This window comes from Balearica regulorum, chromosome 3 (assembly GCF_011004875.1).
Source record: "Balearica regulorum gibbericeps isolate bBalReg1 chromosome 3, bBalReg1.pri, whole genome shotgun sequence".
Classification (NCBI taxonomy): Eukaryota; Metazoa; Chordata; class Aves; order Gruiformes; family Gruidae; genus Balearica; species Balearica regulorum.
In genome coordinates, this window is record NC_046186.1 from 70,226,898 (window position 1) to 70,254,465 (window position 27,568).

Consider the following 27,568-nt stretch of genomic DNA (forward strand, 5'->3'; position numbering starts at 1 on the left):
TCAGAAAAACAATTCTGTAGGAGGCCACCATCACTTCTGGCTATCATGGAGCTGCAGGAACAGCAGGGCAGCACCATTCCAATGAGGCACAGCCCACAGCAGCCAAGCAAGGAGAGCAGAGCTGGATTGATGTGGGTGACCCAGTTCTGCTGAAAGCCTGGACTGCCGGACAAGTCCACTGGGACAAGGCCAGTCCCAGCTCAAGATGGAAAGTCAGGTCAGCGGGTGAAGGTCAGGGAGGCACAGGAGTGGGCACAAGCACCTGAGACATAGCTCAAGCAACCACCAAGTGCAGGAGCCTCAGCTTAAAAGAAGCTCCTGAGCAAAGGCAGGGCAGGCATCCGCTGAGCTTCTCAAAATCTGGCAGCTTCCTTATTAAAGCTGGCCCTGAGCCCAGGCAGCCAAACCCTGCAGAGGGGAAGGAATGCCTTGACAGTGGCTGTTTATGAAGGCCAGGAAAGCATATCTGCAGCTAGTTAAATCTTATGAGGGTCAGTGGAGAGATTGCAATGTTTTGTACCTCTGCAAGGAATGTGTCACACTGCCTGCCCACTGGGGACGGGCAGCGCTGATGGTTCTCAAATAGCATAGTGCCATCTGCTTTGGGGAGGCCACATTTGCTCCTCCCTTGTCATTTTTTGCAAGCTGAAAAATGCCATTCAGTCTGGAAGTCTGTGTTTTGTTCTACATGTGGGAAAGACAACTAATAATACAAATAATGGCAGGTGCTTCTAAGTGAAATATAATGTCTTTAATAAAATCATTCTAATGAAAACTATGTCTACTAGACTGTGAATTATTCTCCTAAGTGGAAAAGACTGAGCCTAAGTCTGTAACTACCCTGAAGTGTAGTTTTGCTTCACAACATCTTCCAAGAGTCCACCATGACCCCTTTGCAGCCCACGTGCCCCAGAGTTTCTTTCTCTACAGAAACGAGTACACTGTCGGAAGGCTGTTTTCATTTGGTGGAGCTGAGAACTACTAATGCATCCAGCTCTCACTGTTCCCAGTTCCCAGTGAACATTCAAGGTGTAAATAATTTCTTGAGAAACAAACCAGACAAATTTTCTATAGCAGAAGAACAAGGGTTGGATAAAATTACTTTTAATACAGTTAGAATTATATGTGTGTCAGTTGAGAATGAATATTATTCCAGTGGAGTTCACTTGTATTGATGCAGAATAGCTCACCTCCAAACCAGATTATCTACTTTGTTTCTTATGACTACAGAATTTTCTCTTTTTAATTCTCCTTTTTCTTAACAATCAGGGCTTCACAGGTCAGCCGGATGAAAACAGAGTGAACACTACACAATCTGCTCATTTAGAGGCAGCACTGAATCAGCTGTTTTAACATTCTTCGGAGGGTAACTCTTCATTAGTAAGATTAGTAGTCCTTTTCACTTAGTTATTTTTTGTCTACCCTTTGAATTCAGAGTTTCTTTTGTGTGAGTGGACTATTAGCCCAGTTGCCAGGTACAGGAAAAGAACAAGAAATTCTCAGCCAAAGGAAAAAAAAACCAACCAAAAACCTGTTCTAAAAGTGAACTGTTTGTTCTTGTTATTGTGCTCTCTTCTTTTTAGCTACTGCAATTCAAAACAAGACAGGTGCCTTTCAGTGGCACTGCCATTGCATACAGATGCAGGTGATGTTGCCTGGGGTTTATGAGAAAGGCACTGGAGTTCTGTTCTGTTGCTAATTTCTTGCCCTGTCTTGAGGTGTGACACTCAATAACATACTTTTTTCCTCCACAAAAGAAAATAATAGTAACTTTTGGAAGCACTTGAAAATCTTCAGCTGGAACATGGCATATAATCATATCAGGTGACTGTAAAACACTTTCAAGGAAGAGACAGCTGTCTGCATGTATGTAAAATATTTGCACTCAAACAGAAGTAGCATATACTTTCATACATAATAACACTATAGCTCTGCCACATCTAATTTTGCATTGGTTGGTGAAATTTCATGCTCATGTGATCCTTTACATATTTGATGCAGGGCCTACTTTTGTGTTTTCCCATCATGATCTGATGCTTTTGCGGACTTTATTCCCTCTGAACTAAAAAGAAAAAGCCATTTTTGGTAGATTTTGTCCAAGACAAAATAAAAAGCTTATCATTTTGTTTCTCTCACAGGCCTTTTTTTTGTTGGTGTTCGTTATCATCAATGTGATCTATTTCCCACAGCTTCAAACAGATCTGAGAAACTTTTATATTCTGCATTTGACCTAGTACTATGTTTTTTTCTTCTCTGTCCTCCTCAGGGGCCTTACAGAATTCCCATACAGCTTAGTGGGGTTTTGAAGTGGACTTCAGAACTGGAAGAACAAAGCGATTAAATATTTGCCTTTCAGATACATAACGCTAATTTAGACACAAGCATTTTTATATGCACAGTGAAATAAAAACCTGGGGATTAACTCCATTTTTAACGTAATGACAGTCTGGAAATATTTCAGTATAGGACATTGTCCGTAGCCTGCAAAAGCGGATGCATGCATGGCAGGAGGCACAGGCATTGCCCCCGTGCTGGTGAAGAAGGGGCTGATCTGCCAGAGGATCTCAGGGAGCAGGGCACGGCCAGAGGGTCAGCGGGTGCACGCCCCAGAGCTGCTGCCTTTTGCCAGCATAAAGAAAAGGGAGGGCTCATAGAGGGCAAACAAGTCACCAGCTAGAGACAGGGGCCAGGAACTGGGAATGAAGGAAGAAATACATGAGAGACAGGTACATCCTCTGACAGAAAGGTTAGACATTGTGAAAGCACTGCGGTATTTTGGTGTCCGTAACACAACCCAAGCTTCCAGTAAGAGCAATCCATAAATAGGCAGGAGTAGAAGTTATGTGTGGGCATGTGGTATCTCTATCACATGGGTCTCATTTCTGCCGGCAGCAGCCTCTGATCCATCTCAGCCTTCTCCCTCCCCTCCAGTATGTCTCCTGTCCCTCCTTTCATATTCCTTGAAAGCCCCCCTGCCTCCTTTCCCCCGTTAGGCCTCTGCTTTTGTATAGGTTATGTGGAGATACCAATTACTGGAGAGGCAATTTGTACCTGTGAAAACAAAACTGGGGCTGCCTACTGCGCTTCCAGCCACAGAAGGCTGTAGAGGCAGAGCGGAGGAAGGGGCTGCTGCAGGACGGGTGAAGCAAAGTGGCCATGCCGGGGGCCTTGGGCAGCAGTTCGCAGTATGCAGGACTTTCTAGGCCTGACCTCCATGATAGCCCAGGGGCACAGACAGACTGAATTTCCTTCCTCTCCACTATTTCTCCCTTCCCTCATCTTTCCCCCACTGCCCCTGCAGGTAGGGAATGACCAAAAAACCTATATTTATGTGGCCAGAGCAACAGAATAACTGGGCGTGTGATCAATAGGTCAGACCACCTTGGGAGCAGAGGCCTAACTGCAACTGGAAAATAGGAGCACAGAGGCACAGAGAACCAAACAAGTACCACTGGAAAAATGAACTTGCCAAAGTGGGAAAATGTCAGGGGAAGAAAGTGTTTTGTCTTTTCATGTGACTATGAGGAAAAAATATCCTTTCTGAACTAGGAGTATCAGGGCAAGCACGAGGTAATAGGGAAAGAGAATAAACATCAAAAATCAAAACCATCCATGGCACAAACATCTTATTTCTGAAGGAAAGGGAAAGAATATTGAGAATATTGAAATCACAGGACCAGCCAGCTAAAATTCTCATATTCATATGTCTGCTCTGATGTTCTTTGTATACCACAGAATAGTATTTGCTGCAGTTATTTTTCTCTGAATTACTGTAATTGAGAATATCAGGACAATAATTTCCTACTGAATAAAACAAAAGGAGACATTAGGATAAAATGTCCCTTGACAATGTCCATGTGCTATTAGCACCAGATTCACTGCAAAAAAAGTATAAATTATTCAAGCTGAAAAATACTGTGCAACACTTAAGGTTGTTATGCAAAGCTAGTATGGCATAGAAAAACATGAAAAAAATAAGCCTCTGAACAACATATAGCTACATTACACACTCACTTTGCACGGCTTAGACAGGGACAGTTCCATTAGCTGGCACACAGTCTGTGGTCCAAAGCTCTGAAAACATGCTGAAGCAGCCTCAGGGTTTCCAGTCTCCATTTTACGATGAACATTTCCTAGCACAGGAGTACAAATATCTCTGTATTCCACCTGCTTTTCTTTCTGTGATGTGGATATTGCTTCTTTAGGCGGGTTACAAGTGGGCTGTGCTGCCTTGAACAATAGGTTTGATGGTAAGTGTTCAGAAATGGAGGTGAACAATGAAAGACCGGGGTTATTATTTGGCACACCTGTGCCTTCTTTTTGTTAGCGGCTGATCAGGAAGGACAGTGACAGAGACAGAAATGCATTTAATTTCGAGTGTATTGGGAAAGATGAGCTTTAAGCAAGCAAAGGGTAACCAGTGTTGCTTGCTATCAGTTAGAAAGTGTTAAAAATAAGCTTCTGCAGGCAGCACAGGAAAGTGTTGTTTCATCATTACTAATCATTTATCTCAGTCTGAAGAGTGTATGATGTGGGCTTTCAATATGGAAAAGTGTCTCAGGTAGTACCTTTTCTGTTTTATCTCTTTGTTAGTTTATTGTTTTTACCTGGAATATGTATTACAGCATATAAAGACAAGCAGAAACACTATGACTTGCAAAATTACTCTTGGTATGAGTGTCAGACATTCTCATGTAAAATGGCATTCATCCTCTCTTCCTTCTAAAATGCTATTAGTTCCTGCTTCTGACAGTCCATCAGATTTTCAGCCTTAACTGCTGGCTTTTATTCTGCTATGTCTTCTCTGTTGGTCACAGAGATCTGAATAGATATCTCCCTTCTCCGAAAAAATCTTTCAGAATTGAGTCAATAAACATTTTCATTTGGAATCATGGGGAAGCCATTACCTCTAAAAATTTTCATTTTCTGTAAAAGACAGAGGACTGATCCCCAGGAAAGAAAGCACTGAACCCCACCTGGGCCATGGAATAGTTTGAAAGCAAATGCAAGTCTTTTACTTCCCAGATACGTGTTCCCAATCTCAAAAAGACATGCTGTTTTACTAACTTGAAGCAGCAAAAGCTCTACCACCAAGGATCTCATCAGAATTATACATTCTTTTAAATAGGTTTCCTATCAACAAGTGGAATGCAAAAAATCATCAGAAAATTCACTGACTTAATGCAGCGAACATACTGGTACTCTTGGGAACATCTCCTTTCCTGCCCTCTTCCTGTGCTGCTGTACAACATGAAATCTCTTCAGCACTGCTGTACATCGTTTTGAAGTTTTCAGTGCAAGAATTGGACCAAAGCACCTTCTCAATTCTAAGAGAAAAAAAAGAGTTCATTGCCAACATGGCTGGCACCACGGAGTTTTCTTCTGTTCCTTTCTGCTTTACCTCTGCCAGCTTCTCAGACATCCTTGCACAAATGGACTTTGCCTTTTTGACCCTTCTTATATCAAAGGATAAATCAGTGGTCTCTGTTTCTACTTCTTCCCTCATGTTTGCATCATCTCTCCCCAGCCCTCTTGAAGTCCTTGAAAAATACTAAGATTATCTTTGCTATTAGCCAGTCTTTAAATCTCTCCTCTGGTTTGGTCTTACAAGCTATGAGTGATTTAAGCATTCCTCCTTATTTTCTAGACACTTGAGGAACCCATTCTCTCTCTGTCCAGCTACCAAAGTTTTTATTTTCCTCTGATGAACAGGTGAATGAGATCTGCATAAATGATAATTTAGAGTAACTTAAATCCTAGAGCATGACAAATCTGTGTGCCAGGTGATGCTTTTGGAAACATGGTGATGGGGATTTGGAGTTCCTGCCGTATAGATCTGCTGCTCAAATTGTCCCTTTTTCACTCCCATCTCTGGTCTCTCCTGTTGGCAGCAGGAGAGCAGAAATCCTGAAGGAAGCCAAGTTTTCAAGGGGCACCAGTCATTTTGGTCCTGCATCCCTAGAACAGCCAATTTCAGTTTTAGCTGCACTTCTGAAACACTTAAACCCAGTTCTGGCTTTTTCTCCTGCTTCATGGTGCAAACAAATAAAAATACAGATTAAAAGCAGAGATGACTTAAATACACGGGCAAACTATTTGAACAAACTGCTTGAAAAACTATTTGAACAAACAACTATTTGAAAAATTAATTTCTAATACTGACATAATAAGCAGATAGAGCTGTAACTATCCCAGTGTCCACTAGTACAAACAAGGCATACTTGGACCAAGAGCTAAACATGATTATTTTTATTATCGCCATTCTTTCCCTCCCAGTATTAATTTCTCTAATTACAGCCAGCAGTTTCTTTCAAGGTATGTGAATGCTGTTGTTTGATGTCAAGCTAAATCCAGCTTAAAGCACATAGTTACCACACAAAGAACTTCTTCTTCACCACATCGTCTTATCCACTTTCAGCAACTGAAGTGGGAAAAATATTTGCAAATCACTGCAGGTCAAGAGGATGAATATGGCTGGTTTGAGCTGTGCCAATGTACTTGCAGAACTTGCTGAGACTTATTCAAACAAGTCAAATAATGCAAGAAAGCAAATAAACATGCAAGTCAACATGAAGAAGAATGAAAATTCCTCCTCCTGCTGCATCCAAATAACTGTATTACAATAAACCCATTAACATGTCATACAAACAAACATAATGGTTCATATTTGTTGTATGCAGGCTTTGACTCTCTGTGACCTGCTTCTTAATTGGTAGTCTCTTATCTATCTGATCTTAGGGCACAAAAATATTATCCAGCCTGATTTCGCCTTTACCCTATTCTTGTATTTCAGATTTGGCTGATGTGTGGGACAAAAACTGGCAGTAACCTCACTAACAGTCTTGGCAGATTCTGGCTTAAATGCCTGAAATCATACATTAAGTGTGTCTTGGTAATTGACTGGTCCTAGGCAAGGTATTTCTGGGAATACACTGTGCCACATAAAGAAAATCAAACCCTTGTGGGATAGAAATGGATGCAAGACGAGGAAGATTCTCTGCAGTCCACTGAAAAGCCACTTTTGATCCATGACAGTACTGTTTGATACCTTTCATCGTAACAGAATTTAGGGATTCCTTAACCCACCAAAGATGTTGGAAAATAAAAAAATAATACAGCATACAGGAATGTAGTCATATGTCTTTAGAGTGTTAGCCTGGTATCAAATTAAGTTTACTCTTTTTTTTTAATTATTTTTCTCCTTTTTCATTTTTGAAGAGTGGCTTCAAACTTTTTCCAGCAAAAAGATAGTTGCTACTCTTCACTATAATTTTTCAGCATAAGATGTTTTGAAACATTTCAACTAAAACTTAGGGAAATATTCTGATGAAGAGGAAAGAATGCAGTCTACAGTTTCCAGGCTTAGAGTGAGCCAAGTTGCTACAAGTCTGCTTATGATGTATCTGTCTGGTGTTACTGAATAAATACCTACCACAAATGCAACAGCAAAAGAAGCCACCTTCACTTATAACCAGCAATCAATAAAATCACTTTTACGTTCCTTTTTTTTTTTCCTTGAAGAAAGGAAAAAAAAAGCATATTAGCTGCAATGTGAGGAACTATAGAGTAATTCCTTTTGGTCCTCATTTATTGAAGTAATGAGGGAAAAATTGAGAGTGGGCAGAGGGTCAGTAGCAATAACAGCAGGAACAGCCTCCTCCTTTGTCATGGTTATGCAGCCAGGTTAGAAAGGTTAAAAGGGCAGGCCAGTCATCCACAAATACTTTGAACACCCTGATATAACTGTCTATATCTAGTGCGATAACACTGAAATATTCTTTCAATATCTGTTGTAAGCTAAATAGTGGCAGCAGAACTAACTTTATTTATTTTTAATTTGAGAAATATGAGATGTCTGGTTTTGGTTGCACATTTTTGATTTTCAGTCTGCAAGGAAAAAGACTTCATGTAGGAGAAAGGACAATAAAAGGGACACAAGAACATTGCACGTAGAATGGCAATGTAATCTGAAAGGGTCAAAGATTTCCCACCAGGAGGTTGATGTGAACAGCCACCGACTGAACACAAAGACCAAAATACATTTGTGGAACCCTCCTTCCTTTCTCCCCTTCAACCCACCTCACCCCACCCCACCCCCACTTTCATTGCATGTGTCTCCCAACAGTGCAGAGATTGTTTTTTGTTCTTTTATTTTACTAACACATCACAAGATCTAGAAGAGTTAGGGACAGCTAACTTGCTTGTTTGCTTCCCTACTGTCTTTTCCTGTTCTGATATTGTTCTTTGACAACCACTGCTACAGGACTTTCATTCAAGTTTTCAAGTCTAGGACACAATAGATAAGCATACACCTGTGAGAAAAAAAAAAAAAGTCATATAGTAATATTCAGTTCTAGCATAATTTTCAAGGATAAGATGCTAGAAAGAATTGAAAGTAAACTCAAATTAAATAAACATTTTAACTCAAGCATAAATATTTTCTACAGCAATGTTTCAGTTTTCCAATAACTCAAGAAAATATATATTTAAGAATGTTAATGTATTGCTGCTTAAGATCTTTAAACCTTCCATAAGCAGTAAAGTAGGTATTGAACAACATTTTCAATTAAGGAAGAAGAAAACTTACTATAATACTGAAGTCTTGGAAATATTATAAAGAGAACATTCTCTGCCCCTCATTAAATAATGTCTGACCTTGAATGTGATTTCCTCCCTCTGTCCTCCTTGAATGTCCTAAACCAGTCAGATTTTGAAAAGATGACCACAGCTCTGACTGTGGCCCACATATGTGGGCACAACGGGATCTCTATAGCTACACACACACAAGCTTGTACAGCCCTCTTTTTTTGCAAACACAGAAGTTAAACATATTCAAAACTGCATGCACGCCAAACCACAACAGCCATAATGCTAAGTTTAGCAATTAGTTTTGTTCTTATCTTTTAATAACAGGACAGAAACTCTAGAAAAAAAGGCTGTTTTGTCCTTTGCATACAATTACAAAATAAAAGTGAAAATCTACTTTGAAAAGTGTTTCAGAAACTAGCTTTAGTTGTATGACATCATCACCAACTCATACAATAATCATGAAAACACAGTTCGTACCTAATAACACCAAAGGAAGTTGTACTTTGTTTGTATATGCAGTGATGGCAAGTGGGCAAAGCTCTTATTTTCTAATAACCATTTTGCCTTGTAATGGGTGTCTGGATGGAATTTACTTCTTGTTTTGATTTTCTTGCTAATTTAGAATTTTGAAGGTTTCAGCTGGATAATCTTGTTACATGAGGATCTTCACCCAAACACTTCACATATCTTCAATGACTTTGTTTACGAGAGCCTTGTGGCTGGAATCAATATCTGACTGCATGTTTGACTAAATGTGCAGATGCAGGCATCTAATTAACTGTAGTGTTTACCAGACATTTATACAGCCAAATCCTTCTCAGAAAGCTATCAAATGGTAACACGGGCTTCGCTTTGGCATCAAGCACAGCATTGCTTGGTATTTTTTAAGGCATAGCTAATCTGTGAAATGCAATCCTCTCTGTTAAGTACAAAGATTTTCCCAGTGCGAGTGGCTCCCTCCTGCATGAGGAACCCATGGCCAGGCAACCCAGCTGTCCTTGGACTGATCTGTCCACCTTGTCCCAGCCACACCATATACCAGCAGGAAAACCTTGTCTCTGGTGAGTAAAAATGTGTGCTGGTGCGGACCCAAATGCCTGGCAGAATCAGGTGAACTATCCCTCACTTTACATGCAGAAGGCAGTATTCACACAGGAAGGATGAGTGGATGATGTGCTCCACGGTCCTTCAGCCACCATGCCATGCTGGAGATCCTTGTGGCTGCTGGGCTGCCGGGGCGCCCAGGTGTCCTGCTGCAGAGGCAAAGGCATGGGAACAGGGGGGATGCAGCAGCTCTCATCCTGGCACAGAGCTAGGAGATGCCTGGGTCAGAGCACTGGAGCAGCAGCTTGGGGTGCTCTGCAAAACCCTGGGAAGTCACAGGGAAGAAATCATTCATCTCTGTGGTCCTTCTCCTTAGCCTCAGGCCAGAGCTCAGAACAAAGCTGTCAAAGCACCAGTACAACTGTTTTTGATTATGGGAAATTAGAATTACCCAAAACAGTGAACAACAGTAGGCCTACTGGCTCCGACATCCTGGCAAACAGAAAGCTGAGTAACCACATTCCAGCTATCTAAATTCTCCAAACACTTTTCCTGAATAAAACTTTGTTATTTTTCATCTTAGCTAGTTGCATAGTATGATGACATGACATGTTTCACTGAAGAGGTGACAGAAATTTAATTGTGAACAAAGTGATTCAAATTCATATAATGCTGCTTTTGTGCAATTAGCAGAATAAATATATACACTGTGTATTCTGTTCTCCTTCTTTGATGAAAGGCCCTACATAGGATTGTTATTCAGTGTTAAATGCACAGATGATTTTTTAGAGAGATGTCAACAAACCTGAAAAATATGGGAAATTGCTGGCCTGTTGAGAATAACAGTGTTGTTGTGATAACGTTACAGGCATCTTCCTAGAGCTCCTTCAGTACATGTGTGGCTGATATCCAGGCTAGCAATCTTCCAGGTCCAAACCATTACAATTACTTGCCAAAGTAAATGATCACAACAAAAGCAAAAGCTGACCTTGTGCTCATCACCTCCTGTATCACTTACACTATATTATAACAGCTTCGTTAAATGATCGTAATGCTGTCTCTAGTAATATCTATACATACGCAAGGTTTTATTTTGAAATAGAAACAGCTCCAGAGTGAAATGGACTCTGATTTTAACAGATTGGTATGTACCTTCCTGCAATTAAAATCAAGTGAATCCAGAGCTGTTTCAGAAGATGTATCATGCCTGGGTGGTCAGATCCCATGACTGAGGACATATAGATCTGTCATTTTGAAAAGGAGATTAAATGAACCTGGAGAACAGCCACTATCACTGTAATCAAAGGGAACTGTACAACTGTTCTCTCCTTCTCCCTTTCCTTCCTTTAAACTAAATTGCTAAGGTAATAGTAGCTTTCTTAAAATGCTTGATTACTCTTTTTCTGTCACTTTCACCTAGGAAGAAAATGTCTTATCTACTTTGCCGGAGCTATTGCTAAAGATATCTGAAGAAATACATTAAGTCAACACATGATAAAAATGTGGTCTGCATTTCACTTTATTGCTGTGCTTACTCTGGACTCAAGAGGCAGGTGTGGCAAGCAGGTCTGACTTCACTCCCTGCATCTCATGCAGCTTGTTCAGTGACTTGCCTACTGCCCACTCTTAGGAGAACAAAAAGGCTCTAACTTACCTATTGCTTCCCAAGGGCCCCTCACAGTAAGGCTGACCAGCCCCTTGAGACATTCTGGTTTAAACTCATTTGCCAGGCTACTGGCGTGTAGTGGACCCCAGAGACTGCATCCAGACTTGACCTACTGGGACACCTCCTGGCTCCTCGCAAGGCTGTGCACCTGCTGTTCCTTTTTGAGATGAGGAGGTGGAGGAAGGGACCTCAGCCACGCCTGGGTGTCCTGCTGGTGTGATGCCCATGGTACCATGGGACCTTGGAAGTGGTCTGGGATCCCATGCAGCCAAACATAGACATCCTCCTTTCTTTCCTGCTTACTCCTCATAATACAGGAATTTAAACAAGTTTCATTTTGGTTGCAAAGTTTCTGATCAGAGCTTTCTTCCACTGCAGTGCAAAAATGCTAAAACACCGTGCCAAGTACTGTACGTGTGACAACACAGAGGAAAAAGACCTATGTGATTTCCTCTCCTCAGGAAAAATGATACAGCCCTTTGAAATTAACAGCTGTGTAAAATTAGGAAGGCATTAAATGTCAGTGAAATGCAAGGCTTCCTTGTTGTTCTTGACCTTTTAGCTATCTTCATGCCATGAAGCTTAAATAAAAGACTTCATTAAAAACTACCACAGCTATGACCTGCAGAAAATTGACTTACTCTGTTTTGTTCAATAAATGGATCTCACAATCAGCAGCAAAAGCAAAAGTGACTCAATGAAATAATGGAATGCATATAGTACCTTAGGAAAAAAAGTTGCTCTGGAAGAAAAGCAAATCAATTGATCAACTGAGAAATCAGGATGTTCAGAAAGCAATTGTAGGTCCTTTGCTAACAGCAGTGAACCATGGAAGAAAGGGACCATTTAACTACCACTTGTGAAGACATTAAGACAAAAATTGCATCAATAGATAGATCCCTCCCCTGGGTTTCCATACAGCCCTCTGTGTTCATCAATTATCAGCAGCTAATTGAGACGTGTATCACTCTGTAGACTAAAAGAGATTTTAACAGTTCCATTAAATTTCTCCCCTGATGCTAGATCTCAGACAACCCCCTGTGACTGAACATGTTGTCCTGGAGAAACACTGTTTTAGAAAGGAAAATTTATACTATCACAATTGTAATTATGTGGTCCTGATCTATATATTGCCAAGATAGTTATGTTAACTTGACTGGTGTTATCTACCAATCCGCCAAACTTCTACATTTGTGCCCTTGCAAAGTAAAGCAAATGAGTATGAAAAGAAGAAAATAATAATAATTTTTCAGGTCACAGGCCCTTTAACGGTGAACTTCTATAGCTTCTTGTCTCAGCAACCACCTTAGCTCATGTCCCTTGTTACAAACAAAGCCTGGCTGTGCAGTGCAGAAAGCTGAACCAGGAAATGTTAAACTACCTCAGTAAAGTTTAAAATAACGTTCATTGCAAAGCTTAAAATCCTCAACCACTCAAGAAGCTGTTCTAGCTGATTTTGCAGAAGATGCTGCAGATATGGGAAACCTACATTGCATATTCAAGTTTGGTGAGTAGCTGCTTTGTGAACAGTTCCTCTCCATTAATGCGTTTTAAGGTATACTAGGCTTTAACTGAGAAATTTTTTATTTCAGATTATATTACTTTGATTACTTTGATTTCTTTGACAGAATATTTTTCTAACTTCTAAGTCCCAGCATGAACTAATTCATAGCTAGTTTATGAATCTGTTATTTCAGCATTCTCCTTTGGGTTAAACATGCTTCTCCCACTGTTGTGTTTCCCTTCCATTCCTCTTCACCTCCAGCTGCCCTCTCCGAACTAGGCTCTGAAACAGTAATCACAACTGAATCTCAGCTTTTGTTTCCCTGGGAAAAACAAGATAAAATGTTTTAAACTGCTCTTATTAACAGCTATTCTGTTCTCTTCTTCGGTGTTGTAGACCTTAGCTGCTTCTACTGCAGTATTGATTTATTTTTTAACATGTCTTAGCAGGACAGTATGCATTTTCACCCTTTCCTTGCATAACTCATATGAAGTTCATTTAATACAGTGCCAAATGTCTTTTGACATGTATTGTAGTTTGCCTCTTTCAGGACCCTCTTGGTGGCCCACATTTGACCTGCATTTGACTAACACATCACAGTTTTTCTCATCCTTGTTTGCAGCTGCTTAGCTTCCATTTTGCAACAGACATTCTTGTTCATTCCAAAATATGAGGCTTGTAGACTGTACTACTGAATGCATTTCTTTTCTTTTACTCCAGCCATCCAATTCTTCCTGCATGTAGAATTATTGATTGTTACATACTAATGATATCTTCCACATTTGTATCAACATAGTTCATTAGTACCTTTCTGTTTTTAATAGGTTACAGACAGAATTTACAGTTAGTTTATTTTTCCTCTCTTCCTGGATTAAGCTATTCTCACCCTCCACCTCAAATAATATTTTATATGAGGTGATTCTACTACAGGGAGAAAGCTCAGAAAAAGGTATTATCCACCTCCAATGATGGTTAGATTGCTCTCCTAAGATATAAGAGAATAGGATTTACATTCATGTACAGAGGTGAATAAAGAATTGGGATCTGTGTGTGTCTTTTTACAGGCTATTGGAAAGGAGTCCTTTTCCTCTTCTGATCCTATTTGTTTCAGAAAAAGTAAATTTGTAAATTTAATTTTACATGTAAATTAATTTAAATTTACATGTGTAAATTTAGGTTTTTTGCATAGTGAAGTTCATCTGCTCTCTCAGTAACTTTGTAAATACCTCCCAAAATTTGTAGTCCCATAGAAATAGATCAGAATGTTCTTGCTTAGAGTTTGTGTAGTGAAAGCAAAGACCTGTGCTTCATGATAATTATGTGCCCCTTGTGTCTGTTGAAACAAGTATGTGGAAACTATCCACTGGGAATGAAAAATAAAATCTAGGAAACTCAGACCCTAAAAGGATTAATCCTAAACAATGACTTGCAAGCTGAGCAATTCACTTATTAACAGGGCCAGAAATTTGCATTCTAATGGCAACGCGTCTATTTTCAGTCATCTAGACATTATCCTAAGGCATACTGGATCAACATTACAGCCCATTTCTTTTAATTTCAGCTCATCAAACAAGAGGTCCAAGAGATTATTTTAAAAAATGACCTCTTAATGTTGTTTTATGATACCCTCTCCTTTAAACTCATTCGTTGGAGCAAATATCAGTATTACCTTCTGTTACAGGAACAGGAATCTCCTGATAAAGGCCAGTATGATGGAGGGAGGCAAATTATCTTTTAAATGGTTGCCACTGTTTCATTAGTGTGCCTAAAGCCATGAAGCTGCATCAGACTAATAGCTGTGCTGAGCAAGGATCTGACAGCAAGTTGATCAGACTAATGTCTCCACTCTGCGGAAAGTCTGAGATGACACTGGCCGTAAACAGACATTTTAGCATCAATCAGTACATTTGTGAAGGGCAATCCACACACCTACAGCTTTCAGGCAGGCTTGGGTTTTTTTGTTGGTCAGTTTTTGGGTATTTTTCCAAAAGTATTATAACTGGGAGATAAAGATGCACAAAAGACAGTTGTCGAAAACTTGTTCCAAAAACACACAGCTTGAGAAAAATCTTGAAAGCAGGAAAATTAGAACAAAAAGGGGAAAAAACAGGATAGAAAGATTGTTTTTCATCAGATGTGGGGAAATGCTTTGTATTTTTTTCCCCAATATTTTAAATCATTGAATTAATGGCTTTCTGCCCCTTATAAAGTAGCTGACCTACTGCTAGTTTGGAACTGGGAGCATGGAATATCATCAGCCCTTTCCAATCTGTTGTTCCCTAACCACTGGGGATACTTCATATACCATCAAAGGAGAGGTAACATTTAATCTAATCTTTAGCTGTTTGAATCTCAAGGGTTGCATTTTATCATAAGTCCTTATGTTTTAATTGGTTCTCTTCATTTGTCAGGTATAGTTTTACCTCTTTCTAATTCCTGGCTGTGGCACACTATAAAATATCTACTTATTTTGCAATACTTACTGCAGGGGTTGTTCAGAGTTCAACATCGTGGGAGAAATAATTATATTCAGTATATATTTGCATTAATGAGATTGAGCTGCTTTGTCATACTCTTGTGTTGAAAGAAAGAAAGAAAAAAGAAAGAAAGAAAGAAAGAGAAAATAAGGAAATTATCTGAACATTTATAGATAATGTGCTATCAGAGGACATACTGGGCTCTCTCTATAAAGAATTTGCAAAAACAAATGCTGAGTAGAAACTATGAATTTCACATTTCCCTGGTATTGTCCAATGTTCCGTACATTTTTATAAAATAGAATCAGATTCATAAGAGATGTTTGGGGGAGTGGGGATTTGAGATACTGTTTGAGGTGCTTTGGAAACCTATAGTTGGGTAATCTGAAACCCTCATGAATAATGCTGCATCACTGAGTTAATAGTGCCAGCAATCAAGTATCTGCCAGTTGGTGATTTAATGTAACCCTTCCCCAAATGTGCCATATGTCCCAACCCAAGCAAAACACATCAGACCTCTCAGCTCTAGAATATTGCCAATTCAAAATGAGAATGTTCAGGTTTTCTGTCTTTTCAGAATAAAAGAACATGGTAAGAGAAAGAGACTGAGTTGAGAGGGAAATATCAAACAATTTGATAAGATTAGTTGCACTTTCCTTCTATGATTAATTCTGCATTCCAAATAAAAAGAACACATTGTGTGGAAACTCCTAAAAGTACTATAGGTTTGCTTTTCTTTTGCAGTGAAGTGTGCAGCAATGCAAGCAAAATGACCAGAAATAGTTCTCTGTATATTTTTCTGTGCCCTGGCCACAGAAAAAAAATTGTGAGGGCCATCAGCCAAGCTGAGAGCACAAGACACTGTTCAGCAGTATGACAGATACGCAGTACACTGTTGTGATTCCCTAGTTCATGGAAAACACAAAGAGAAAACACTGGAATACTCATTGCAATGAGTATTCCTACACTCTTAAAAGTGCACTGCTTAAAAGCCTCTCTTCTACAGAATACAAGGAATTTGAAAATAATTTTAAATCAACTTTGTTCTCTCTTTCCAAATTCAAAGTTAGCACCAAGGAGAATCAGACAAAGCCATAGGTATTTATCATAGCCTCTTCCCTTGAGTATCAAGAATATCCTGGTCTTAAAGGGTCAGTCTGGGAGATAAAAAGTTTGCATTTTCAATGTATGGTCATGCCACTGTAAATAAATACCAGCTTTTCCAAGGACTTAGCTCCAGACAGTTGTGAATGCCATAGTCTGTATCTTTCCTGGTGGAAGTCATCAGTAGCTTATTGCTGACTTCTGAATGATACCTCATGGATGTGAGATCAGTTTGAACCCAGTAACCACCACACAATTTTATCAGTTAACATCGCATATATTTCTGTATATTATTATATAGAATGTATTTCTTCTGAATGCAACCACTGTGATCTACTGTTAGGGCACCATTGCAGATCATTTGGTGACCATTTTCTCTATGCTTGACAACTGAGGAAGTTTTAAAAAGATACTGAATTCCTAATATCAAAGCTAAATACAGTTTATTTATTTTTAAATTTATACTAAACCCCACTGTTTTGAAATTTATCTAGTCCTTTATTACAGGCTTTTATAATTTCTTGTAATATCTATCTTAATTGGTTGTTTCCCAGAATTAATAACTGCACAGAGACCCCTTGCAAAAATTACTATATTCCTCACTGGCTTTTTGTGTCAATTGTTAATGTCAAATCTTTACTGTTTCTACTTTGCTTTCAATTATTACTACTTTTTAACTAGAAGAGTAGACCTTTCAAATTTTTCTGCATTTTTACAAACTTGTCAAATTAACACAGGTCATAGAGACTATGTACAGTGTTCTGATTCAAATGTCTTTTGCCACATACATAACTCCACAACAAAATCCTGGATATTTTTATCACAGGCTTCACGTATATGCTGGTTCCTCTTTATACATCATGGCATTCAAACCTCTTTGGGTGTTTTCTTACTGATCTCTTGGTCTGTCTTGGACAGCTGTTATGCATCTGCTGTACTTGCAAAGTTGAAAATGCAAAAAGAGAGGTCATTATCCAATTCACACTGAAAATGAAAGTGAAAAAATGTACAGAAATCTACTAGGCTTTATGTTCAATGGTCTTTAATCTTATAAAACACCATGAGGACAGCTGGTACCATACCAGCTTGGAAGCATTTACACTGTCTAGAAAAAGACCATGAAGAAAAATGTTTCAGAGTCAATTATGATTTACTCTGCTGTTACTTAAGTCTATCTTAAAAAAGCAAGCTTTTATAAATTATCTTATCCAACAGTGTCCCTACTTTTTAATCTACCAGTCTCTCTTATAACTCCCAGAGACGGACCAATCTCCATTGCCATTGCTTTCCTTGGAGACTACAGATAATGACTTTCTCTGGAATCAAGGGTGTGCCCTGTTAGAGTCTTTGGAGACTGAGCAATCCAAAACCAGGTTTGGGAAAAGGAAGATGGAAAGATCCCCTTTTCAGGAGTAAGGAATCAGAAATGAGGAAGAAAAAACCAACCAAAAAAACCCCACCAAAACAAAAAAACATTCTTCATTGTATTCTTTATTCTTCATAGCATTTCTTCAGCCAGTTCAACAGGGTCTACAGTCTCAGTGGAGAAGGGCAAGGTAAGGCACCTTCCCAGTACTGTCAAAGAACTGGATAAGCATGAGGATACAACCACAAAAACAGAATTAATTTAGAGGTTTGAAATGCAGGGCCTCTGCAAGGGCATTTTTAGGTCCTTTGGGATATGTTTAAGAAGGGACTTCAATTGCATTGTGGCAATACAACAGTGTTGCTGTGTTTTCCGAAGCATAACAGATTTTGTATATCAATCCTCAGAAAATGAGCACTGGATACTAATGATGGGCAGGAGAGAAAATATTATTTTTGCCAGTTTCATTTCCATAAAAGATGAAAAAGGAGTGGATAAAGAGAGGCAGAGCGATGCCCAAAAGCAATGGTGTCTGCTTGCGGAACATGTGACACTGCATGAGAGCGTGTATGGAGGCAGAGACAAGGAAATGGATAACAAACTGTGACTAACGGGAAGTCCCCAGATTCACTTTCTATGTCTGTCCCAGTTTTGATGCATGTATTTTAACGCACTGAGCTGGCAACCACCATGGCCAACAGGTTCACAAACTCACCAAGAGCCTGTGTCCAGCCTTATAAATACATGATATTTCCATTAAAACATGTTTTAAATTTTATTTTTTTAAAATTTTCTTAGTTTATTGCCATCAGTTGTTGGCTTTTTTTGTTTTGACTCTTCTTTTTGATGGGAAGCTCAGCAATTCTGAAAACAAGGCCTCAAGTTTTCACTCTTTTTTCTTAGCATCAATGAGACTTCTGATGATAATATTTGTTTCTGTTAACATATATACATATCCATGTGTATAAACATTTGCAAAATCAATGTCTAAATATGAACACAAAGGACACAGTTCAATTTTCTAGCTACTGACTTCTAGTGCCTTTTAGAAACCCTGACATACCATGCCTGGCCTGAAGTGTTGCTCCATAAGAGCCTAGTTTTCCTGTGGTCATGTCTGGCAGCTTTGTGCAGACATCTTGAGTATCCAAAGATGTCTCAGGTGGCACTTCACACATCTGTTCCCACCTGTGTGTCACACCCCAGTTGATTAGCTGTAGACATTTCTGCTTTAAAACAGTGGCAATTATGTGTATGCAAGGGAAAATAGAAAGCTGGGGGTTTGGGCCAAAAGAGAAATTTGTTTTTCTCCTACATTCACAGTGTTCAGATCCAGTATCTATTTGTCTCATATAAATTTGAGTCTATTTTGGACAAGAGTCTGATTTATATCTATTAACTAATAACTGTCTTGTTTCACCACTGATGAATTCCAATTTTAGTTCAGTGCACTCATCCATGAAATATCCAAAACATATTTTTGTTTTGCTCTGTTTAATTAGACAGACAAACAAACAAACAGTTGTGTTAGAAATAAACCTATCACAGAAAAATAATATTATCTTCAGTCACATTTTTAAAGCTTCATTAAAGGTATCACCTTTCAGTCTTCTGCCCAATTCTGCTGTATTATCACCACAGTTACTCACACTGGGGCAGAAGCAAGATTAGTGTGGCTTCCCATCCTTTCAGATTACCCTTAAACATTAGCAGTGGCAGCCTTTGTGCCTTGATGGTTCATACCAGTTCATGGCTAATGATTTTTTTACTGCCTCAGGCCTCAAAGCTTCCCATGCTGATAAATAATTCATTTCTCTTCATTTCATATTTTGGGTGCTATAGTTGATCACAGACCTCTTTGTAATAGAACTGGTTCTCTCTCCGTCTCCATGGGCATGATTTCCATTGCAGAGACAAGTGGGATGATAATGTTAGGCTTCAGAGAACAGAAGAAAAAAGAGATGCAGACTCCAGAGGGGCAGTAGCAAAACAGAAGATAGAGTCTCTTCAACGTCACTTGCATGATCTTGCTTTGGACACTGTTAATTTTTGGGTGTAAGGATGTGTCCTAATGTCAGATCCTAAGCAAGTGAGGTCCTTTGAGGTCCTTCAAATCAGAAAATTTTAAACTAGAAAAAGAGACAGACGTTCTCTAACACCTTTGCATTTATGTAAAGTCTCCGATACAACCATGAAAGCCATATCCATTGCCTGATAACACAAAAAACCTTTCTGTAAAGACAGAAATAGAACTGTAGCTAGTTGATTCGGTTCCAAACTTGGTATGCAGAGCTTGTAAACATTTATGCATCTCTTAATGAAAGTGCTGATAACTCCATGTTTCAGAGTAACTTTGCATCAAATAATTGTGCATCTGAAATATAATATTGGGCTCATTCAGACTACACAATCATAATAACAGCATACAAAAGACTAAAATTGAGCGAGCCTGAAGATACATCTTTACTCTGATTGTGATAGGGAAGAGAAAGCATTATTCACCTTCTTCTCCCCCTTCTTTCTGTGTGAGTAGGAACCACAATTGCTACTGGAGCTACATTCCCTCTTTAAATGGACTTACTCTTTGGTTTTCTGAAAGAAAGGGGAGAAAGAAAGACTGGCTACCTTTACAGCTTTGCGGAACCACCATTGCTATTCCTTCATTTTGTTTTCATATCAAGATTACAACAACTAACTCATGCTTTCTGCATGACCCTAATATCACTTGATGTCTCCTTATCTTTCTTCTAGTACTTCACATGAAGTATAGAGAACTGCATCCTAAAAAAGGTGTTGAATGCCTTTGTTCAATGCACTGGATTTTTCAAATAGGGAAGACTAATGAGTTTTTCCACCCACCTTGTTACACACTGAAAAATAGTATGTGAAAGAAGCTTAAACAACCCCTGTCTCTGGTACAGTGAGTCAGTGAGTATAAAGTTTCTTGGTATCACTCCATACAAAGGATATAGCTTTCTAAAATGAAAAGCATTACTGCTGGCTTTTGAATGGTTGTTTCAGAAAATAATATCCTGTATCTGTCAAGCAGGCATCAAAAATAGTCCTGAAAGAGAATATTGTACTTGTAGGTCAGGAGTTCAGCTCCCACCTCTGTAGGAAATTACAAAGCCCCAGGTCCAAAGGACTGTTGTACATGTAAATTGAGTTTAGGCAGAATCTTAACACTAAATTTGAATTTGCAGTGCTCAAAACTCTCACACATCTGGTATCTCTACTCTGTGGCACCATCACAGTGCCACTGCTAAAGTTCCCAGACACCCTAAGATCAGTATCCTTTTGTGCCAGAAGTGCTGACATCTTGCCTTGTCTTTACTCAGTGTACTGGATTGTGCTGACATCTTGGCTTGCTTTGTGCCAGAAGTGTTGACATATTTGCACCTTTTCAATCCCTCAGTCCCACCATGAACTGAGGTGTTCTTCACCTGTATTTCCATGAGGGGTCAGGTTGACGACAGCACCCTTGGGCAACATCTCATGGGACAAGTACAATACACAGCAGCAACATCTTTAATTCACTTCATGTAGAACTTCACGGACTGACAGGAGGGCTGTAAGGAAGACTGGCATTCAACTCCTTTCTCAGCTTCAAGATAACTCTCACTTGGCGAGATGACTCTCACTTGGGGAGATGTCTCTCACTTGGGGAGATGTCTCTCACTGAGAGGACATGTCCCTCAGTCGCTTTGGCAGGGAGAGGGTGGTGAAGCAGGACAGTGCGTTTCACTGAGGGAGTGCAGGCCCCCCAGTCACACCAGGCAGCACATGATGGGGAGGCAGTGCTCTCACCATCTTGTTGATGTGGGTCAGAAAGCTGTTCAGCATCACATCTCCAGTGAGAGAAAGGCCACTCGTGGTTTCTGAAATGTGAAGTATCCAGCCTTGTTTCTCTTATAGGACTAGGCACAGACATCCTGCATCTGTCCAGTCACAAAAAACAGGCCCCCAGGAAAGGGGGACCCTCAGCACAAAACAGGATGATTGAACATGCAGTGTGACATTTTATTTCATCCATGACTGTTTCTATGAACAACTGTATGAAAGTGATGGTGACATTGGTTTCAAAAGGATTATCAATGTGATTATACTGACTAGAGAATTAATTAATCACTGACATTTGTCAAAAAATGTCATTGAAATTCTATTACTTCATTATTAGCATAATGAAGAGATTGTGTTTGCCCTCTCTGGCAATCAATCAAGCATCTGGGATGCACTCCTGTATCAAGGAACTCAACTTAAAACCAGAAGGTATTTGATTTTGAAAACAGGTTATTTTGCTTGTTTGATGGGTGCCACACACTATTTTTCAACAGTTGAGTATTTATTTGTGTCTTTCAGATAATAACAGGTAAAAGTCAAAAGATCACAGTTGGCAAAGTGAAATGGCTTACCTACATTAAGGGAGTAATTTGAACTAGAGATTTGTAGGTTAAAACTAGTAATTTCCTCCATGCTTTTTATCAGTAGATCTCAGAGTGTTTTCTTACAGAGATCACTATTATTATCCCTGTTTATCAGTGGCAAAAGTGACAAGAGAAGTGAAATGATGTGCCCTTAGATAGGCAGCAAAGCCAAGACCTGAAGTCAGCGCTTCGGAGTTCACTGCTCTGTTTTCCAAGTAAACTGTGTTCATTAAACTGGTCTTGACTTTAATGCCATTTTCAAAATTAAGGGATGAATTTGACCCTCACTCATTACTGAAGCTAAAAGTATTGACTTAATTACAGCATACAGTAGCATAAGCATAGAAACTAGTATCTCATGAACTTGCTGCTAGAGACTGCTGGCAAAGCTAAATACCTGCAGTCAGATGCAAGGCAGAATCAGCAGGGTAATTTGTTTGCTTGCTGTCTGGATGCAGACACAGTTACGATCCGCTGCTCCCTCTCTACTAGAATCATAGCCTCACATCTACTTAAGGCATAACCAGTCAGCAAGTCCTGCAACTCAAGGTCAGGAGTTGCTCCATCTGCTGAATGGCAAACGGCCCAGCTGAGCCTGTTGAACACCATTCCCCAACCATCCAATTGAAACTGTTTTCCAAATATCAAGGTTTCAGTAGGACCTTATAATTTTTCACATAGCAGTAGGATATGCTTTATGTGACATTTTTCTGGTCCCTCAGAAGTGTTGAAAATCAGTGAAAACTTGAATAGAAAATAACAGCTGGAGCTCCTCTACTAGGAGTCTCAGGCTAAGTGAGACCAGTTTTTTAGTTACAGGGCTGTTGGCTCCTTTTTCAATCTACAGTGACTGTGATGGCAGCAAAGATTTATAGTTTATATATCTTTTTGCTTCAACTGTTATATCGATGTGTAATTCAGGTGGTGGACAGGCTGATGAACCTCAGATTACCAAATAAAGGAGGATAAAACAGATTAAATTTTAGACCTGGATCTATTTTGGCTTAAAATTAGATAATTTGTGACTCAGCACAGCTAAAAAAGGAGAAACTCCTACATTTATTTTAGGGCATAAAGTAACCAGCTTCTAGTACTGGCAGGGTCCACAGGATTCAAACTTAAGCTTTGACATATATGTATGTGTGTCTGTAGGTATGCATTCTATGTAAGACATGTAATATTCAGAAAGAAAAAAACATTGCTACATCATTAAGAGGATTTTTGTTTGTTTCTTCCTAAGACACACAGAGTTCTGTTTGGATTTAATTTTTTTTAATATATTTTCTCCTAAGACTTTGCAAAGCTTTCTGAAGCTTTTTGGATACAGAAAAAATGTATGTGGCCTTCCAGATGACTTTACTCCTGTTTTTTCCCATTTAAAAATGGGGAAAATAATACTGTTCTTGTTTGCAAAGAACGTGTGTGTGTGTGTGTGTGCATATCTGCAAGGGTAGAAAGTATTTGTATACTGAGATAACCACATTACTGACTCATAGCTTTAACAGCTCTGGGCAATACAGTTGTTTGTGTCTCACATTGGCAGAAGCATATCTCATTGTGCTAACGGTACTGCACACGTGTATCCACATGCCTGCACAAAAATCCGCAGGAAGAGATTCCTACAATTGCATGGCTAAGCAGGAAAAGCTGGTACAGATCCTATATGACGGCCCTGCAAGCGTTCAGGCAGAAACAGAGCCCAGGCAGCAATCTTGAGGATTTCAAGCTCCATTTCAGCAGCTCCTGGTAGTAGAGATCTTCAGGCAGCTTGGGTGGATGTCAGAGCTGGCTCTCTCTGAGGAGGGATGGCAGCTGCTGCAGCACCCCTGGCTGAGCACCGCCCGGAGCAGGGCCTCGGCCAGCCCTGCCAGCAGTGTGGGCAGCAGGTACGGCAGCCGGCACAGCGTGTCCCAGGGCAAGACTCGCAGTTCAGGGCAGACTGGCAAATTATGACTGTCAGCGGGATGTTTGCTGCTGCAGAGGGGTGTGCTGGATACTTACTAGCTCTCATTGCCTTGTGTAGCCTCTCTGCTGATTCCCACTCGTGCTCCTTCTGGTTCTTGGCATGATATCTGACGCAGGTTGTCCTCTCTCCTTATGATCTTTTTGCCCTTCCTCTCCTATGAGCACAGGCAGGGCTTAACCCTTGACTGAGTGCCCAAGTTGCTTTAGTATCATTTTGGTATCTTTTTCACTTCTGCACTTTTGGGAGAAACATAGGTCATTGTAGCCTCGCGGTACAGAGGATTTTCTAATACATTTTACCACCGCACAGTTCTGTCAGGAAACATAGGTCTGCACTACAGAAGCTGATGTGAGGAAAAGATGAGGTGGAGGCCAAGTAGAAATTAATTATAGTGGTAGAGTAAATATTATTAAAGTGTGTTATTATTAAATATTATTAAATCTAAGCTTCTCTCTGGAAAAAATGAAGCATGTAAAAAATGAACAGTTACTTGATATATGATTCTTTTCTTTTTTCTACGTACTCTGAAGGATCATTTGTAAAGTCACCGTATACCTCCAAGGTAGTCTTTACTTAATGGGGCAGACTATTTTAGGGTTTTCAAACTTTGTTCTTTGAGGTATCAGTGACATTTAGGTTTGGTTCATACATGTGATATGCTAAGTCTATAATTCAGAAAATTATCTGCTATTCTAGAGACAAATAGGGATCATTTTACCCATCTTTAACTTCTTACCTTAGCTATCTTTACTTTTCTCCCATGTATAGCACACTCATTGCTAGACAAAGATAAGCTGCTTTGACTATTTTATAGTAAGGAAAGAAAAAAAGCTTTTAGCTAGGCCAAGAATGCAGGTGGCATTTTCCCTCATTTTCTTGTATCAGAGACTTAAGTGCTCAGCTCTTTCCAAGGTAGACTTTTTTTCCCCCAGAAATACTTAGAAATATGCCACCCCAAAGAATTTCATGGCTGTGTGAGCCAGAGAACCAAAGTGATGCTTATGATTAACATCTCCCTATATGCCTGTAAGATAAACAGTAGAAAGAAAACATCTCAAAAGGTTACACGTGCCAATGCAGGCAATATTACTATGGGTGGAAATACAGAAGTCATTGACATGTCTTTATTATGTATATACCATCTTCTGAGTTATTTTGGGAAAGCTCAAAATCTCATTTCTGTCTACCATAGGACAAAAAGATCTCATTACTTTTTGAAGAAAATGATTCTTTTCTAGTTTTTTTTGATTAACCAAAACAGAAAGGTAAGAAATACAACACAGCAATGCTCTTAAGGAATGATGTGCCTTGGCAAGGCTGCACTGACATATTGCAACTGTCTGTAAAGTCTCAGCTTGACACAGATACACCTGGGACTTCTGACTCTTTGTCACAGAGTCATGTCCAAGGGCTGGACTTTGGGTAGTCAAACCTGTTTATCTGATTTACTAGTTTCTAGAGAGGCAGGAAAGTCCCAAATCTCCATGCTTCTGTCTGCCCTTCTTAATGAGATGAAGCTTCTTACAGTAAGAATCATTTTCTCTGTGAAGAATCCAGTGTATTTTTGGGTGTTGTAAAGACTATAACACACCAGCCGCTTAGAGTTATTATCTTCTCTTTAGTTGCTTACTAGTCTTGCAATCATGTCTCTGAAGATTAATGTCTGTAATTTAAATTCTTCTCAGTACTTTTAATCTGGAGAGGTCTTGGTGTTGTTAGACTGTCCCATTGCAGGTTTCTAGATTATCACCTCTTCAGGCTCTATGCAATCACTTTATTTGTTTAACTTACTATAGGAAGGGGCATTCACACTGAATTCAGTCCAGGAACAAATTGTTCTATAAACACAATTTCACATTTTCTTTGAACCTGCTGCCTCTTCCTTTCTGTTTCTGAGCTATGCCTTTAAAAATAAGAACTGGCCTTCAGCTCACAAGTTCCCCACATGGTCTTTCAATGGAATCATAAGCCTTTTTTTCTGCCAGAAGTTTGCTGGTGAAGCACAAGTTAAATACTGCCTTTTGCTGCACTGATGAAAGACAAGAATATGAACTTGAAACCAAAGAGCTCAAAGACAGTACAAACACCACTGATCTTTATAAAAGGTAAAGGGAATAAACACCAAAAATAGACACCTAGTAAAACAATAAAGATATGCTATGGATTGAAACTTGACATATCCCTTAAAGATAAATGTCTCTGCAAATTACAAGGCTTTATTTCTCAGTCACCCGGTGAAGAAATATCTAAAAGACAGAGTATATTAACTCTCCAGTCATAGCCAAATGTCCCTTTCAGTTTGGCAGAGTAGGTGTTGAGCTGGACAACATGAACATGTTCTATTTTATAGGTCCTTTTTCTCCATGTAACCCTGTGTGGATAAATATTCCAGAATTTAAAAAAAAAGGTTATTTTATTGCCTGGTAAAGATTTGTAGAACACAATGAACACATAAAATGTAGGTTTTTTTCTTTATAGTATTTTGCTCCTTATATATTTATAATTTATAGTTATATATTTGGTCTTAAGAGTCTTTTGATCTTTATAGCCTTTTGCAGAGGGAAAGTTGTGGGAACTGTTCAATTACTGGGCAGTCTAAACATCAGACTGAAGAAAAGCTGGCATTTGTTGAACATCAACAGGAGCTACATCCAGCATTTAAGTTTTCAAGTCCAAAATGTGTTCATGTCAATTTAGACTTATTTCATGGACTCATTCTTTTTTTTTAATAGATCCATTAATACTACATTTCCCTATTCTAATTACAGAAATCTCATTTCTATTCCTATTGAGTTGAACGGTAATTTTCCCGTCAGATTTAATGGTGCAGTACAAGAATACAGTTCCTCATCAGAATTAAGTCCCCTGATTCAACAGCTTTTATAAATTTATGTGGGTCAAGTATGGTAGGCACAACACATACAAGTTGCTGGAGTAATTTATTTTTTTCCTAATGATGCTGCATTTTTTTTATGTGCTACTGCTCAAGGTTGTTCTACATTTTTAATTTACAAACATTATCTGTGAATATTTTGTGGCATCTTTTCAGGACCTGACTTACTTTACAAACAAAAAAACCCCATGGTATTAAAAAAAAAATCTCCAATATGTGAATTTTAGTACTTAACATATGGCCAAGCATCAAATAATTTGTTGGATGTCAGTGAACATATGTTTTAAATGTGTCTAGTGTGAAACATATATTCCTTCAAGCACTCATATACTTTGGTATTTGGGCTTGGTATACAACCCTGTCAAATAACGTCTACCACTTGCATTATATCACTCTAATGATGGCACCATTGATTTTCACAGAATCTTTGGATTGAATATGTCTCTCTCTCTCTCTCTCAATATTCTCAAAATTGTTGGTGACTGTCCATAATAAGAAACTCATGTATATCTATGGGCATTCTTAAAGTCTTCTT